Genomic DNA, 17,335 nt, shown 5'->3' with positions numbered 1-17,335 from the left:
CCCATGACACCTGTCTTCACATTTCGCCATGGCCCTTTTCATCGCAATGCTCCATGAACCGTGTCATCACAATATTCCAGGACACTTTTCGTCACAATGATCCTTGACCACTTTCATCTGAATAATCCATGGCCTATGTATTCACAATTTTTCATGGCCCCTGAAATCAAATTGCTCCATATTCCCTTTCTAACAATGCTCCATGACCACTGTCAACACATTGTCCCATGACGCCTGTCATCACAATGCTCCATGGCCCCTTTCATCACTATGCTCCATGATCCCTGTCTTCACAATGTTCTAGAACAATTGTCATCACAATGCTCCATGACCCCTGTAATCACAATGCTCCATTCCCTTTTCATCACAGTGTTACAGAATTTTGGTCATCACAATATTCCATAACCGTGTCATCACAATGCTCTATGACCCCTGTCATCACAATGCTCCACGATACTTGTCATCACAATGATCCATAACCACATTCATCACAATGCTTCATGACCACAATCATCACAATGCTCGATGACCCTTGTCATCACAATGCTCCATGCCGTTGTCATCAGAATGCTCCTTGGCCCCTCTAATCACAATGGTCCATGCCCTTTTATCACAATGCTCCAGACTACTTGTCATCATAATGTTCCATGGCCGTGTCATCACAATGCCCCATGACCCCTGTCATCACAATGCTCCATGGCCCCTGTCATCCCACTGCTCCATGATATCTTTCTTCACAATTCTAGATGACCACTGTCATCACAAAGCCCCATGACACCTGTCTTCACATTTCGCCATGGCCCTTGTCATCGCAATGCTCCATGAACCGTGTCATCACAATATTCCAGGACACTTGTCGTCACAATGATCCTTGACCACATTCATCTGAATACTCCATGGCGTATGTATTCGGAATTTTTCATGGCCCCTGAAATCAAATTGCTCCATGTTCCCTTTCTAAAAATGCTCCATGACCACTGTCAACACATTGTCCCATGACGCCTGTCTTCACAATCCTCCATGGCCCCTTTCATCACTATGCTCCATGATCCCTGTCTTCACAATATTCTAGAACATTTGTCATCACAATGCTCCATGACCCCTGTAATCACAATTCTCCATTCCCTTTTCATCACAGTGGTACAGAATTCTGGTCATCACAATATTCCATAACCATGTCATCACAATGCTCTATGACCCCTGTCATCACATTGCTCCACGACACTTGTCATCACAATGATTCATGACCACATTCATCTGAATACTCCATGGCCTATGTATTCACAATTTCTCATGGCCCCTGAAATCAAATTGCTCCATGTTCCCTTTCTAACAATGCTCCATGACCACTGTCAACACATTGTCCCATGACGCCTGTCATCACAATGCTCCATGGCCCTTTCAACACTATGCTCCATGATCCCTATCTTCACAATGTTCTAGAACAATTGTCATCACAATGCTCCATGACCCCTCTAATCACAATGCTCCATTCACTTTTCATCACAGTGCTACAGAATTTTGGTCATCACAAAATTCCATAACCGTGTCATCACAATGCTCTATAACCCCTGTCATCACAATGCTCCACGACACTTGTCATCACAGTGATCCATGACCACATTCATCACAATGCTTCATGACCACTGTCATCACAATGCTCGATGACCCTTGTCATCACAATGCTCCATGCCGTTGTCATCAGAATGCTCCTTGGCCCCTCTAATCACAATGGTCCATGCCCTTTTTATCACAATGCTCCACACTTCTTGTCATCATAATGTTCCATGGCCGTGTCATCACAATGCCCCATGACCCCTGTCATCACAATGCTCCATGGCCCCTGTCATCCCAGTGCTCCATGATATCTTTCTTCACAATTCTAGATGACCACTGTCATCACAATGCCCCATGACACCTGTCTTCATATTTCGCCATGGCCCATGTCATCGCAATGCTCCATGAACCGTGTCATCACAATATTCCAGTACACTTTTCGTCATAAAGATCCTTGACCACATTCATCTGAATACTCCATGGCCTATGTATTCACAATTTTTCATGGCCCCTGAAATCAAATTGCTCAATATTCCCTTTCTAACCATGCTCCATGACCACTGTCAACACATTGTCCCATGACGTCTGTCATCACAATGCTCCATGGCCCCTTTCATCACTATGCTCCATGATCCCTGTCATCACAATGTTCTAGAAAAATTGTCATCACAATGCTCCATGACCCCTGTAATCACAGTGCTCCATTCCCTTTTCATCACAGTGCTACAGAATTCTGGTCATCACAATATTCCATAACCGTGTCATCACAATGCTCTATGACCCCTGTCATCACAATGCTCCACGACACTTGTCATCACAATGATCCATGACCACATTCATCACAATGCTCCATGCCGTTGTCATCAGAATGCTCCTTGGCCCCTGTAATCACAATGGTCCATGACCCCTGTCATCCCAGTGCTCCATGATATCTTTCTTCACAATTCTAGATGACCACTGTCATCACAATGCCCCATGACACCTGTCTTCACATTTCGCCATTGCCCTTGTCATCGCAATGCTCCATGAACCGTGTCATCACAATATTCCAGTACACTTTTCGTCATAAAGATCCTTGACCACATTCATCTGAATACACCATGGCCTATGTATTCGCAATTTTACATGGCCCCTGAAATCAAATTGCTCCATGTTCCCTTTCTAACAATGCTCCATGACCACTGTCAACACAATGTCGCATGACGCCTGTCATCACAATGCTCCATGGCCCCTTTCATCACTATGCTCCATGATCCCTGTCATCACAATGTTCTAGAACAATTGTCATCACAATGTTCCATGACCCCTGTAATCACAATGCTCCATTCCCTTTTCATCACAGTGCTACAGAATTCTGGTCATCACAATATTCCATAACCGTTTCATCACAATGCACTATGACCCCTGTCATCACAATGCTCCACGACACTTGTCATCACAATGATCCATGACCACATTCATCACAATGCTCGATGACCCTTGTAATCACAATACTCCATGCCGTTGTCATCAGAATGCTCCTTGGCCCCTCTAATCACAATGGTCCATGCCCTTTTTATCACAATGCTCCAGAATTCTTGTCATCATGATGTTCCATAGCCGTGTCATCACAATGCCCCATGACCCCTGTCATCACAATGCTCCATGGCCCAAGTCATCCCAGTGCTCCATGATATCTTTCTTCACAATTCTAGATGACCACTGTCATCACAATGCCCCATGACACCTGTCTTCACATTTCACCATGGCCCTTGTCATCGCAATGCTCCATGAACCGTGTCATCACAATATTCCAGGACACTTTTCGTCACAATGATCCTTGACCACATTCATCTGAATACTCCATGGCCTATGTATTCACATTTTTCATTGGCCCCAGAAATTGAATTTCTCCATGTTCTCTTTCTAACAATGCTCCATGAACACTGTCCACACAATGTCCCATGACGCCTGTCATCACAATGCTCCATGGCCCCTTTCATCACTATGCTCCATGATCCCTGTCATCACAATGTTCTAGAACAATTGTCATCACAATGCCCCATGACCCCTGTAATCACAATGCTCCATTCCCTTTTCATCACTGTGGTACAGAATTCTGGTCATCACAATATTCCATAACCGTGTCATCACAATGCTCTATGACCCCTGTAATCACAATGCTCCACGACACATGTCATCACAATGATGCATGACCACATTCATCACAATGCTTCATGACCACTGTCATCACAAAGCTCGATGACCCTTGTCATCACAATGCTCCATGCCGTTGTCATCAGAATGCTCCTTGGCCCCTCTAATCTCAATGGTCCATGCCCATTTTATCACAATGCTCCCGAAATCTTGTCATCATAATGCTCAATGGCTGTGTCATCACAAAGCCACATGACCACTGTCATCACAATGCTCCATGGCCCCTCACATCCCAGTGCTCCATGATATCTTTCTTCACAATTCTAGAGGACCACTGTCATCACAATGCCCCATGACACCTGTCTTCACATTTCGCCATGGCCCTTATCATCGTAATGCTCCATGAACCGTGTCATCACAATATTCCAGGACACTTTTTGTCACAATGATCCTTGACCACATTCATCTGAATACTCCATGGCCTATGTATTCACAATTGTTCATGGCCCCTGAAATCAAATTGCTCCATGTTCACTTTCTAACAATGCTCCATGACCACTGTCAACACAATGTCCCATGACGCCTGTCATCACAATGCTCCATGGCACCTTTCATCACTATGCTCCATGATCCCTGTCATCACAATGTTCTAGAACAATTGTCATCACAATGCTCCATGACCCCTGTAATCACAATGCTCCATTCCCTTTTCATCACAGTGCTACAGAATTCTGGTCATCACAATATTCCATAACCGTGTCATCACAATGCTCTATGACCCCTGTCATCACAATGTTCCACGATACTTGTCATCACAAAGATCCATGACCACATTCATCACAATGCTTCATGACCACTGTCATCACAATGCTCGATAACCCTTGTCATCACAATACTCCAGGCCGTTGTCATCAGAATGCTCCTTGGCCCCTCTAATCACAATGGTCCATGCCCTTTTTATCACAATGCTCCAGAATTCTTGTCATCATAATGTTCCATGGCCGTGTCATCACAATGCCCCATGACCCCTGTCATCACAATGCTCCATGGCCCAAGTCATCCCAGTGCTCCATGATATCTTTCTTCACAATTCTAGATGACCACTGTCATCACAATGCCCCATGACACCTGTCTTCACATGTCACCATGGCCCTTGTCATCGCAATGCTCCATGAACCGTGTCATCACAATATCCCAGGACACTTTTCGTCACAATGATCCTTGACCACATTCATCTGAATACTCTATGGCCTATGTATTCGCAATTTTTCATGGCCCCTGAAATCAAATTGCTCCATGTTCCCTTTCTAACAATGCTCCATGACCACTGCCAACACAATGTCCCATGACGCCTGTCATCACAATGCTCCATGGCCCTTTTAATCACTATGCTCGATGATCCCTGTCTTCACAACGTTCTAGAACAATTGTCATCACAATGATCCATGACCCCTGTAATCACAATGCTCCATTCCCTTTTCATCACAGTGCTACAGAATACTGGTCATCACAATATTCCATAACCGTGTCATCACAATGCTCTATGGCCTCTGTCATCACAATGCTCCACGACACTTATCATCACAATGATCCATAACCGCATTCATCACAATGCTTCTGAACCACTCTCAACACAATGCTCGATGACCCTTGTCATCACAATGCTCCATGCCGTTGTCATCAGAATGCTCCTTGGCCCCTCTAATCACAATGGTCCATGCTCTTTTTATCACAATGCTCCAGAATTCTTGTCATCATAATCTTCCATTGCCGTGTCATCACAATGCCCCATGACCCCTGTCATCACAATGCTCCATGGCCCCTGTCATCCCAGTGCTCCATGATATAATTCTTCACAATTCTAGATGACCACTGTCATCACAATGCCCCATGACACCTGTCTTCACATTTCGCCATGGCCCTTGTCATCGCAATGCTCCATGAACCGTGTCATCACAATATTACAGTACCATTTTCGTCACAATGATCCTTGACCACATTCATCTGAATACTCCATGGCCTATGTATTCACAATTTTTCATGGCCCCTGAAATCAAATTGCTCCATGTTCCCTTTCTAACAATGCTCCATGACCACTGCCAACACAATGTCCCATGACGCCTTTCATCACAATGCTCCATGGCCCCTATAATCACTATGCTCGATGATCCCTGTCTTCACAATGTTCTACAACAATTGTCATCACAATGCTCCATGACCCCTGTAATCACAATGCTCCATTCCCTTTTCATCACAGTGCTACAGAATTCTGGTCATCACAATATTCCATAACCGTGTCATCACAATGCTCTATGACCCCTGTCATCACAATGCTCCACGACACTTGTCATCACAATGATCCATAACCACATTCATCACAATGCTACATGACCACAATCATCACAATGCTCGATAAACCTTGTCATCACAATGCTCCATGCCGTTGTCATCAGAATGCTCCTTGGCCCCTCTAATCACAATGGTCCATGCCCTTTTATCACAATGCTCCAGACTTCTTGTCATCATAATGTTCCATGGCCGTGTCATCACAATGCCCCATGACCCCTGTCATCACAATGCTCCATGGCCCCTGTCATCCCACTGCTCCATGATATCTTTCTTCACAATTCTAGATGACCACTGTCATCACAATGCCCCATGACACCTGTCTTCACATTTCGCCATGGCCCTTTTCATCGCAATGCTCCATGAACCGTGTCATCACAATATTCCAGGACACTTTTCGTCACAATGATCCTTGACCACTTTCATCTGAATAATCCATGGCCTATGTATTCACAATTTTTCATGGCCCCTGAAATCAAATTGCTCCATATTCCCTTTCTAACAATGCTCCATGACCACTCTCAACACATTGTCCCATGACGCCTGTCATCACAATGCTCCATGGCCCCTTTCATCACTATGCTCCATGATCCCTGTCTTCACAATGTTCTAGAACAATTGTCATCACAATGCTCCATGACCCCTGTAATCACAATGCTCCATTCCCTTTTCATCACAGTGTTACAGAATTTTGGTCATCACAATATTCCATAACCGTGTCATCACAATGCTCTATGACCCCTGTCATCACAATGCTCCACGATACTTGTCATCACAATGATCCATAACCACATTCATCACAATGCTTCATGACCACAATCATCACAATGCTCGATGACCCTTGTCATCACAATGCTCCATGCCGTTGTCATCAGAATGCTCCTTGGCCCCTCTAATCACAATGGTCCATGCCCTTTTATCACAATGCTCCAGACTACTTGTCATCATAATGTTCCATGGCCGTGTCATCACAATGCCCCATGACCCCTGTCATCACAATGCTCCATGGCCCCTGTCATCCCACTGCTCCATGATATCTTTCTTCACAATTCTAGATGACCACTGTCATCACAAAGCCCCATGACACCTGTCTTCACATTTCGCCATGGCCCTTGTCATCGCAATGCTCCATGAACCGTGTCATCACAATATTCCAGGACACTTGTCGTCACAATGATCCTTGACCACATTCATCTGAATACTCCATGGCGTATGTATTCGGAATTTTTCATGGCCCCTGAAATCAAATTGCTCCATGTTCCCTTTCTAAAAATGCTCCATGACCACTGTCAACACATTGTCCCATGACGCCTGTCTTCACAATCCTCCATGGCCCCTTTCATCACTATGCTCCATGATCCCTGTCTTCACAATATTCTAGAACATTTGTCATCACAATGCTCCATGACCCCTGTAATCACAATTCTCCATTCCCTTTTCATCACAGTGGTACAGAATTCTGGTCATCACAATATTCCATAACCATGTCATCACAATGCTCTATGACCCCTGTCATCACAATGCTCCACGACACTTGTCATCACAATGATTCATGACCACATTCATCTGAATACTCCATGGCCTATGTATTCACAATTTCTCATGGCCCCTGAAATCAAATTGCTCCATGTTCCCTTTCTAACAATGCTCCATGACCACTGTCAACACATTGTCCCATGACGCCTGTCATCACAATGCTCCATGGCCCTTTCAACACTATGCTCCATGATCCCTGTCTTCACAATGTTCTAGAACAATTGTCATCACAATGCTCCATGACCCCTCTAATCACAATGCTCCATTCCCTTTTCATCACAGTGCTACAGAATTTTGGTCATCACAAAATTCCATAAACGTGTCATCACAATGCTCTATGACCCCTGTCATCACAATGCTCCACGACACTTGTCATCACAGTGATCCATGACCACATTCATCACAATGCTTCATGACCACTGTCATCACAATGCTCGATGACCCTTGTCATCACAATGCTCCATGCCGTTGTCATCAGAATGCTCCTTGGCCCCTCTAATCACAATGGTCCATGCCCTTTTTATCACAATGCTCCAGACTTCTTGTCATCATAATGTTCCATGGCCGTGTCATCACAATGCCCCATGACCCCTGTCATCACAATGCTCCATGGCCCCTGTCATCCCAGTGCTCCATGATATCTTTCTTCACAATTCTACATGACCACTGTCATCACAATGCCCCATGACACCTGTCTTCACATTTCGCCATGGCCTTTGTCATCGCAATGCTCCATGAACCGTGTCATCACAATATTCCAGGACACTTTTTGTCACAATGATCCTTGACCACATTCATCTGAATACTCCATGGCCTATGTATTCAAAATTTTTCATGGCCCCTGAAATCAAATTGCTCCATGTTCCCTTTCTAACAATGCTCCATGACCACTGTCAACACAATGTCCCATGACGCCTGTCATCACAATGCTCCATGGCCCCTTTCATCACTATGCTCCATGATCCCTGTCATCACAATGTTCTAGAACAATTGTCATCACAATGCTCCATGATCCCTGTAATCACAATGCTCCATTCCCTTTTCATCACAGTGCTACAGAATTCTGGTCATCACAATATTCCATAACCGTGTCATCACAATGCTCTATGACCCCTGTCATCACAATGCTCCACGACACTTGTCATCACAATGATCCATGACCACATTCATCACAATGCTTCATGACCACTGTCATTACAATGCTCGATGACACTTTTCATCACAATGCCCCATGCCGTTGTCATCAGAATGCTCCTTGGCCCCTCTAATCACAATGCTCCATGCTCTTTTTATCACAATGCTCCAGAATTCTTGTCATCATAATGATCCATGGCCGTGTCATCACAATGCCCCATGACCCCTGTCATCACAATGCTCCATGGCCCCTGTCATCCCAGTGCTCCATGATATATTTCTTCACAATTCTAGATGACCACTGTCATCACAATGCCCCATGACACCTGTCTTCATATTTCGCCATGGCCCATGTCATCGCAATGCTCCATGAACCGTGTCATCACAATATTCCAGTACACTTTTCGTCACAAAGATCCTTGACCACATTCATCTGAATACTCCATGGCCTATGTATTCACAATTTTTCATGGCCCCTGAAATCAAATTGCTCAATATTCCCTTTCTAAACATGCTCCATGACCACTGTCAACACATTGTCCCATGACGTCTGTCATCACAATGCTCCATGGCCCCTTTCATCACTATGCTCCATGATCCCTGTCATCACAATGTTCTAGAAAAATTGTCATCACAATGCTCCATGACCCCTGTAATCACAGTGCTCCATTCCCTTTTCATCACAGTGCTACAGAATTCTGGTCATCACAATATTCCATAACCGTGTCATCACAATGCTCTATGACCCCTGTCATCACAATGCTCCACGACACTTGTCATCACAATGATCCATGACCACATTCATCACAATGCTCCATGCCGTTGTCATCAGAATGCTCCTTGGCCCCTGTAATCACAATGGTCCATGACCCCTGTCATCCCAGTGCTCCATGATATCTTTCTTCACAATTCTAGATGACAACTGTCATCACAATGCCCCATGACACCTGTCTTCATATTTCGCCATGGCCCATGTCATCGCAATGCTCCATGAACCGTGTCATCACAATATTCCAGTACACTTTTCGTCACAAAGATCCTTGACCACATTCATCTGAATACTCCATGGCCTATGTATTCACAATTTTTCATGGCCCCTGAAATCAAATTGCTCAATATTCCCTTTCTAACCATGCTCCATGACCACTGTCAACACATTGTCCCATGACGTCTGTCATCACAATGCTCCATGGCCCCTTTCATCACTATGCTCCATGATCTCTGTCATCACAATGTTCTAGAAAAATTGTCATCACAATGCTCCATGACCCCTGTAATCACAGTGCTCCATTCCCTTTTCATCACAGTGCTACAGAATTCTGGTCATCACAATATTCCATAACCGTGTCATCACAATGCTCTATGACCCCTGTCATCACAATGCTCCACGACACTTGTCATCACAATGATCCATGACCACATTCATCACAATGCTCCATGCCGTTGTCATCAGAATGCTCCTTGGCCCCTGTAATCACAATGGTCCATGACCCCTGTCATCCCAGTGCTCCATGATATCTTTCTTCACAATTCTAGATGACCACTGTCATCACAATGCCCCATGACACCTGTCTTCACATTTCGCCATTGCCCTTGTCATCGCAATGCTCCATGAACCGTGTCATCACAATATTCCAGGACACTTTTCGTCACAATGATCCTTGACCACATATATCTGAATACACCATGGCCTATGTATTCGCAATTTTACATGGCCCCTGAAATCAAATTGCTCCATGTTCCCTTTCTAACAATGCTCCATGACCACTGTCAACACAATGTCCCATGACGCCTGTCATCACAATGCTCCATGGCCCCTTTCATCACTATGCTCCATGATCCCTGTCATCACAATGTTCTAGAACAATTGTCATCACAATGTTCCATGACCCCTGTAATCACAATGCTCCATTCCCTTTTCATCACAGTGCTACAGAATTCTGGTCATCACAATATTCCATAACCGTGTCATCACAATGCTCTATGACCCCTGTCATCACAATGCTCCACGACACTTGTCATCACAATGATCCATGACCACATTCATCACAATGCTCGATGACCCTTGTAATCACAATACTCCATGCCGTTGTCATCAGAATGCTCCTTGGCCCCTCTAATCACAATGGTCCATGCCCTTTTTATCACAATGCTCCAGAATTCTTGTCATCATGATGTTCCATAGCCGTGTCATCACAATGCCCCATGACCCCTGTCATCACAATGCTCCATGGCCCAAGTCATCCCAGTGCTCCATGATATCTTTCTTCACAATTCTAGATGACCACTGTCATCACAATGCCCCATGACACCTGTCTTCACATTTCACCATGGCCCTTGTCATCGCAATGCTCCATGAACCGTGTCATCACAATATTCCAGGACACTTTTCGTCACAATGATCCTTGACCACATTCATCTGAATACTCCATGGCCTATGTATTCACATTTTTCATTGGCCCCAGAAATTGAATTTCTCCATGTTCTCTTTCTAACAATGCTCCATGAACACTGTCCACACAATGTCCCATGACGCCTGTCATCACAATGCTCCATGGCCCCTTTCATCACTATGCTCCATGATCCCTGTCATCACAATGTTCTAGAACAATTGTCATCACAATGCCCCATGACCCCTGTAATCACAATGCTCCATTCCCTTTTCATCACTGTGGTACAGAATTCTGGTCATCACAATATTCCATAACCGTGTCATCACAATGCTCTATGACCCCTGTAATCACAATGCTCCACGACACATGTCATCACAATGATGCATGACCACATTCATCACAATGCTTCATGACCACTGTCATCACAAAGCTCGATGACCCTTGTCATCACAATGCTCCATGCCGTTGTCATCAGAATGCTCCTTGGCCCCTCTAATCTCAATGGTCCATGCCCATTTTATCACAATGCTCCCGAAATCTTGTCATCATAATGCTCCATGGCTGTGTCATCACAAAGCCACATGACCACTGTCATCACAATGCTCCATGGCCCCTCTCATCCCAGTGCTCCATGATATCTTTCTTCACAATTCTAGAGGACCACTGTCATCACAATGCCCCATGACACCTGTCTTCACATTTCGCCATGGCCCTTATCATCGTAATGCTCCATGCACCGTGTCATCACAATATTCCACGACACTTTTTGTCACAATGATCCTTGACCACATTCATCTGAATACTCCATGGCCTATGTATTCACAATTGTTCATGGCCCCTGAAATCAAATTGCTCCATGTTCACTTTCTAACAATGCTCCATGACCACTGTCAACACAATGTCGCATGACGCCTGTCATCACAATGCTCCATGGCCCCTTTCATCACTATGCTCCATGATCCCTGTCATCACAATGTTCTAGAACAATTGTCAACACATTGCTCCATGTCCCCTGTAATCACAATGCTCCATTCCCTTTTCATCACAGTGCTACAGAATTCTGGTCATCACAATATTCCATAACCGTGTCATCACAATGCTCTATGACCCCTGTCATCACAATGTTCCACGATACTTGTCATCACAAAGATCCATGACCACATTCATCACAATGCTTCATGACCACTGTCATCACAATGCTCGATAACCCTTGTCATCACAATACTCCAGGCCGTTGTCATCAGAATGCTCCTTGGCCCCTCTAATCACAATGGTCCATGCCCTTTTTATCACAATGCTCCAGAATACTTGTCATCATAATGTTCCATGGCCGTGTCATCACAATGCCCCATGACCCCTGTCATCACAATGCTCCATGGCCCAAGTCATCCCAGTGCTCCATGATATCTTTCTTCACAATTCTAGATGACCACTGTCATCACAATGCCCCATGACACCTGTCTTCACATGTCACCATGGCCCTTGTCATCGCAATGCTCCATGAACCGTGTCATCACAATATCCCAGGACACTTTTCGTCACAATGATCCTTGACCACATTCATCTGAATACTCTATGGCCTATGTATTCGCAATTTTTCATGGCCCCTGAAATCAAATTGCTCAATGTTCCCTTTCTAACAATGCTCCATGACCACTGCCAACACAATGTCCCATGACGCCTGTCATCACAATGCTCCATGGCCCTTTTAATCACTATGCTCGATGATCCCTGTCTTCACAATGTTCTAGAACAATTGTCATCACAATGATCCATGACCCCTGTAATCACAATGCTCCATTCCCTTTTCATCACAGTGCTACAGAATTCTGGTCATCACAATATTCCATAACCGTGTCATCACAATGCTCTATGACCCCTGTCATCACAATGCTCCACGACACTTGTCATCACAATGATCCATAACCACATTCATCACAATGCTACATGACCACAATCATCACAATGCTCGATAAACCTTGTCAACACAATGCTCCATGCCGTTGTCATCAGAATGCTCCTTGGGCCCTCTAATCACAATGGTCCATGCCCTTTTATCACAATGCTCCAGACTTCTTGTCATCATAATGTTCCATGGCCGTGTCATCACAATGTCCCATGACCCCTGTCATCACAATGCTCCATGGCCCCTGTCATCCCACTGCTCCATGATATCTTTCTTCACAATTCTAGATGACCACTGTTATCACAAAGCCCCATGACACCTGTCTTCACATTTCGCCATGGCCCTTTTCATCGCAATGCTCCATGAACCGTGTCATCACAATATTCCAGGACAATTTTCGTCACAATGATCCTTGACCACTTTCATGTGAATACTCCATGGCCTATGTATTCACAATTTTTCATGGCCCCTGAAATCAAATTGCTCCATATTCCCTTTCTAACAATGCTCCATGACCACTGTCAACATATTGTCCCATGACGCCTGTCATCACAATGCTCCATGGCCCCTTTCATCACTATGCTCCATGATCCCTGTCTTCACAATGTTCTAGAACAATTGTCATCACAATGCTCCATGACCCCTGTAATCACAATGCTCCATTCCCTTTTCATCACAGTGCTACAGAATTTTGGTCATCACAATATTCCATAACCGTGTCATCACAATGCTCTATGACCCCTATCATCACAATGCTCCACGATACTTGTCATCACAATGATCCATAACCACATTCATCACAATGCTTCATGACCACAATCATCACAATGCTCGATGACCCTTGTCATCACAATGCTCCATGCCGTTGTCATCAGAATGCTCCTTGGCCCCTCTAATCTCAATGGTCCATGCCCATTTTATCACAATGCTCCCGAAATCTTGTCATCATAATGCTCCATGGCTGTGTCATCACAAAGCCACATGACCACTCTCATCACAATGCTCCATGGCCCCTCTCATCCCAGTGCTCCATGATATCTTTCTTCACAATTCTAGAGGACCACTGTCATCACAATGCCCCATGACACCTGTCTTCACATTTCGCCATGGCCCTTATCATCGTAATGCTCCATGAACCGTGTCATCATAATATTCCAGGACACTTTTTGTCACAATGATCCTTGACCACATTCATCTGAATACTCCATGGCCTATGTATTCACAATTGTTCATGGCCCCTGAAATCAAATTGCTCCATGTTCACTTTCTAACAATGCTCCATGACCACTGTCAACACAATGTCGCATGACGCCTGTCATCACAATGCTCCATGGCCCCTTTCATCACTATGCTCCATGATCCCTGTCATCACAATGTTCTAGAACAATTGTCAACACATTGCTCCATGTCCCCTGTAAACACAATGCTCCATTCCCTTTTCATCACAGTGCTACAGAATTCTGGTCATCACAATATTCCATAACCGTGTCATCACAATGCTCTATGACCCCTGTCATCACAATGTTCCACGATACTTGTCATCACAAAGATCCATGACCACATTCATCACAATGCTTCATGACCACTGTCATCACAATGCTCGATAACCCTTGTCATCACAATACTCCAGGCCGTTGTCATCAGAATGCTCCTTGGCCCCTCTAATCACAATGGTCCATGCCCTTTTTATCACAATGCTCCAGAATTCTTGTCATCATAATGTTCCATGGCCGTGTCATCACAATGCCCCATGAACCCTGTCATCACAATGCTCCATGGCCCAAGTCATCCCAATTCTCCATGATATCTTTCTTCACAATTCTAGATGACCACTGTCATCACAATGCCCCATGACACCTGTCTTCACATGTCACCATGGCCCTTGTCATCGCAATGCTCCATGAACCGTGTCATCACAATATTCCAGGACATTTTTCATCACAATGATCCTTGACCACATTCATCTGAATACTCCATGGCCTATGTATTCAAAATTTTTCATGGCCCCTGAAATCAAATTGCTCCATGTTCCCTTTCTAACAATGCTCCATGACCACTGTCAACACAATGTCCCATGACGCCTGTCATCACAATGCTCCATGGCCCCTTTCATCACTATGCTCCATGATCCCTGTCATCACAATGTTCTAGAACAATTGTCATCACAATGCTCCATGACCCCTGTAATCACAATGCTCCATTCCCTTTTCATCACAGTACTACAGAATTCTGGTCATCACAATATTCCATAACCGTGTCATCACAATGCTCTATGACCCCTGTCATCACAATGCTCCACGACACTTGTCATCACAATGATCCATGACCACATTCATCACAATGCTTCATGACCACTGTCATCACAATGCTCGATGACCCTTTTCATCACAATGCCCCATGCCGTTGTCATCAGAATGCTCCTTGGCCCCTCTAATCACAATGCTCCATGCTCTTTTTATCACAATGCTCCAGAATTCTTGTCATCATAATGTTCCATGGCCGTGTCATCACAATGCCCCATGACCCCTGTCATCACAATGCTCCATGGCCCCTGTCATCCCAGTGCTCCATGATATCTTTCTTCACAATTCTAGATGACAACTGTCATCACAATGCCCCATGACACCTGTCTTCATATTTCGCCATGGCCCATGTCATCGCAATGCTCCATGAACCGTGTCATCACAATATTCCAGTACACTTTTCGTCACAAAGATCCTTGACCACATTCATCTGAATACTCCATGGCCTATGTATTCACAATTTTTCATGGCCCCTGAAATCAAATTGCTCAATATTCCCTTTCTAACCATGCTCCATGACCACTGTCAACACATTGTCCCATGACGTCTGTCATCACAATGCTCCATGGCCCCTTTCATCACTATGCTCCATGATCTCTGTCATCACAATGTTCTAGAAAAATTGTCATCACAATGCTCCATGACCCCTGTAATCACAGTGCTCCATTCCCTTTTCATCACAGTGCTACAGAATTCTGGTCATCACAATATTCCATAACCGTGTCATCACAATGCTCTATGACCCCTGTCATCACAATGCTCCACGACACTTGTCATCACAATGATCCATGACCACATTCATCACAATGCTCCATGCCGTTGTCATCAGAATGCTCCTTGGCCCCTGTAATCACAATGGTCCATGACCCCTGTCATCCCAGTGCTCCATGATATCTATCTTCACAATTCTAGATGACCACTGTCATCACAATGCCCCATGACACCTGTCTTCACATTTCGCCATTGCCCTTGTCATCGCAATGCTCCATGAACCGTGTCATCACAATATTCCAAGACACTTTTCGTCACAATGATCCTTGACCACATATATCTGAATACACCATGGCCTATGTATTCGCAATTTTACATGGCCCCTGAAATCAAATTGCTCCATGTTCCCTTTCTAACAATGCTCCATGACCACTGTCAACACAATGTCCCATGATGCCTGTCATCACAATGCTCCATGGCCCCTTTCATCACTATGCTCCATGATCCCTGTCATCACAATGTTCTAGAACAATTGTCATCACAATGTTCCATGACCCCTGTAATCACAATGCTCCATTCCCTTTTCATCACAGGGCTACAGAATTCTGGTCATCACAATATTCCATAACCGTGTCATCACAATGCTCTATGACCCCTGTCATCACAATGCTCCACGACACTTGTCATCACAATGATCCATGACCACATTCATCACAATGCTCGATGACCCTTGTAATCACAATACTCCATGCCGTTGTCATCAGAATGCTCCTTGGCCCCTCTAATCACAATGGTCCATGCCCTTTTTATCACAATGCTCCAGAATTCTTGTCATCATGATGTTCCATAGCCGTGTCATCACAATGCCCCATGACCCCTGTCATCACAATGCTCCATGGCCCAAGTCATCCCAGTGCTCCATGATATCTTTCTTCACAATTCTAGATGACCACTGTCATCACAATGCCCCATGACACCTGTCTTCACATTTCACCATGGCCCTTGTCATCGCAATGCTCCATGAACCGTGTCATCACAATATTCCAGGACACTTTTCGTCACAATGATCCTTGACCACATTCATCTGAATACTCCATGGCCTATGTATTCACATTTTTCATTGGCCCCAGAAATTGAATTTCTCCATGTTCTCTTTCTAACAATGCTCCATGAACACTGTCCACACAATGTCCCATGACGCCTGTCATCACAATGCTCCATGGCCCCTTTCATCACTATGCTCCATGATCCCTGTCATCACAATGTTCTAGAACAATTGTCATCACAATGCCCCATGACCCCTGTAATCACAA

This window comes from Eschrichtius robustus, unplaced genomic scaffold, assembly GCF_028021215.1.
Source record: "Eschrichtius robustus isolate mEscRob2 unplaced genomic scaffold, mEscRob2.pri scaffold_26, whole genome shotgun sequence".
NCBI classification, from domain to species: domain Eukaryota; kingdom Metazoa; phylum Chordata; class Mammalia; order Artiodactyla; family Eschrichtiidae; genus Eschrichtius; species Eschrichtius robustus.
The sequence above is the reverse complement of the archived record's forward strand: the minus strand, read 5'-3'. Positions refer to the sequence as shown.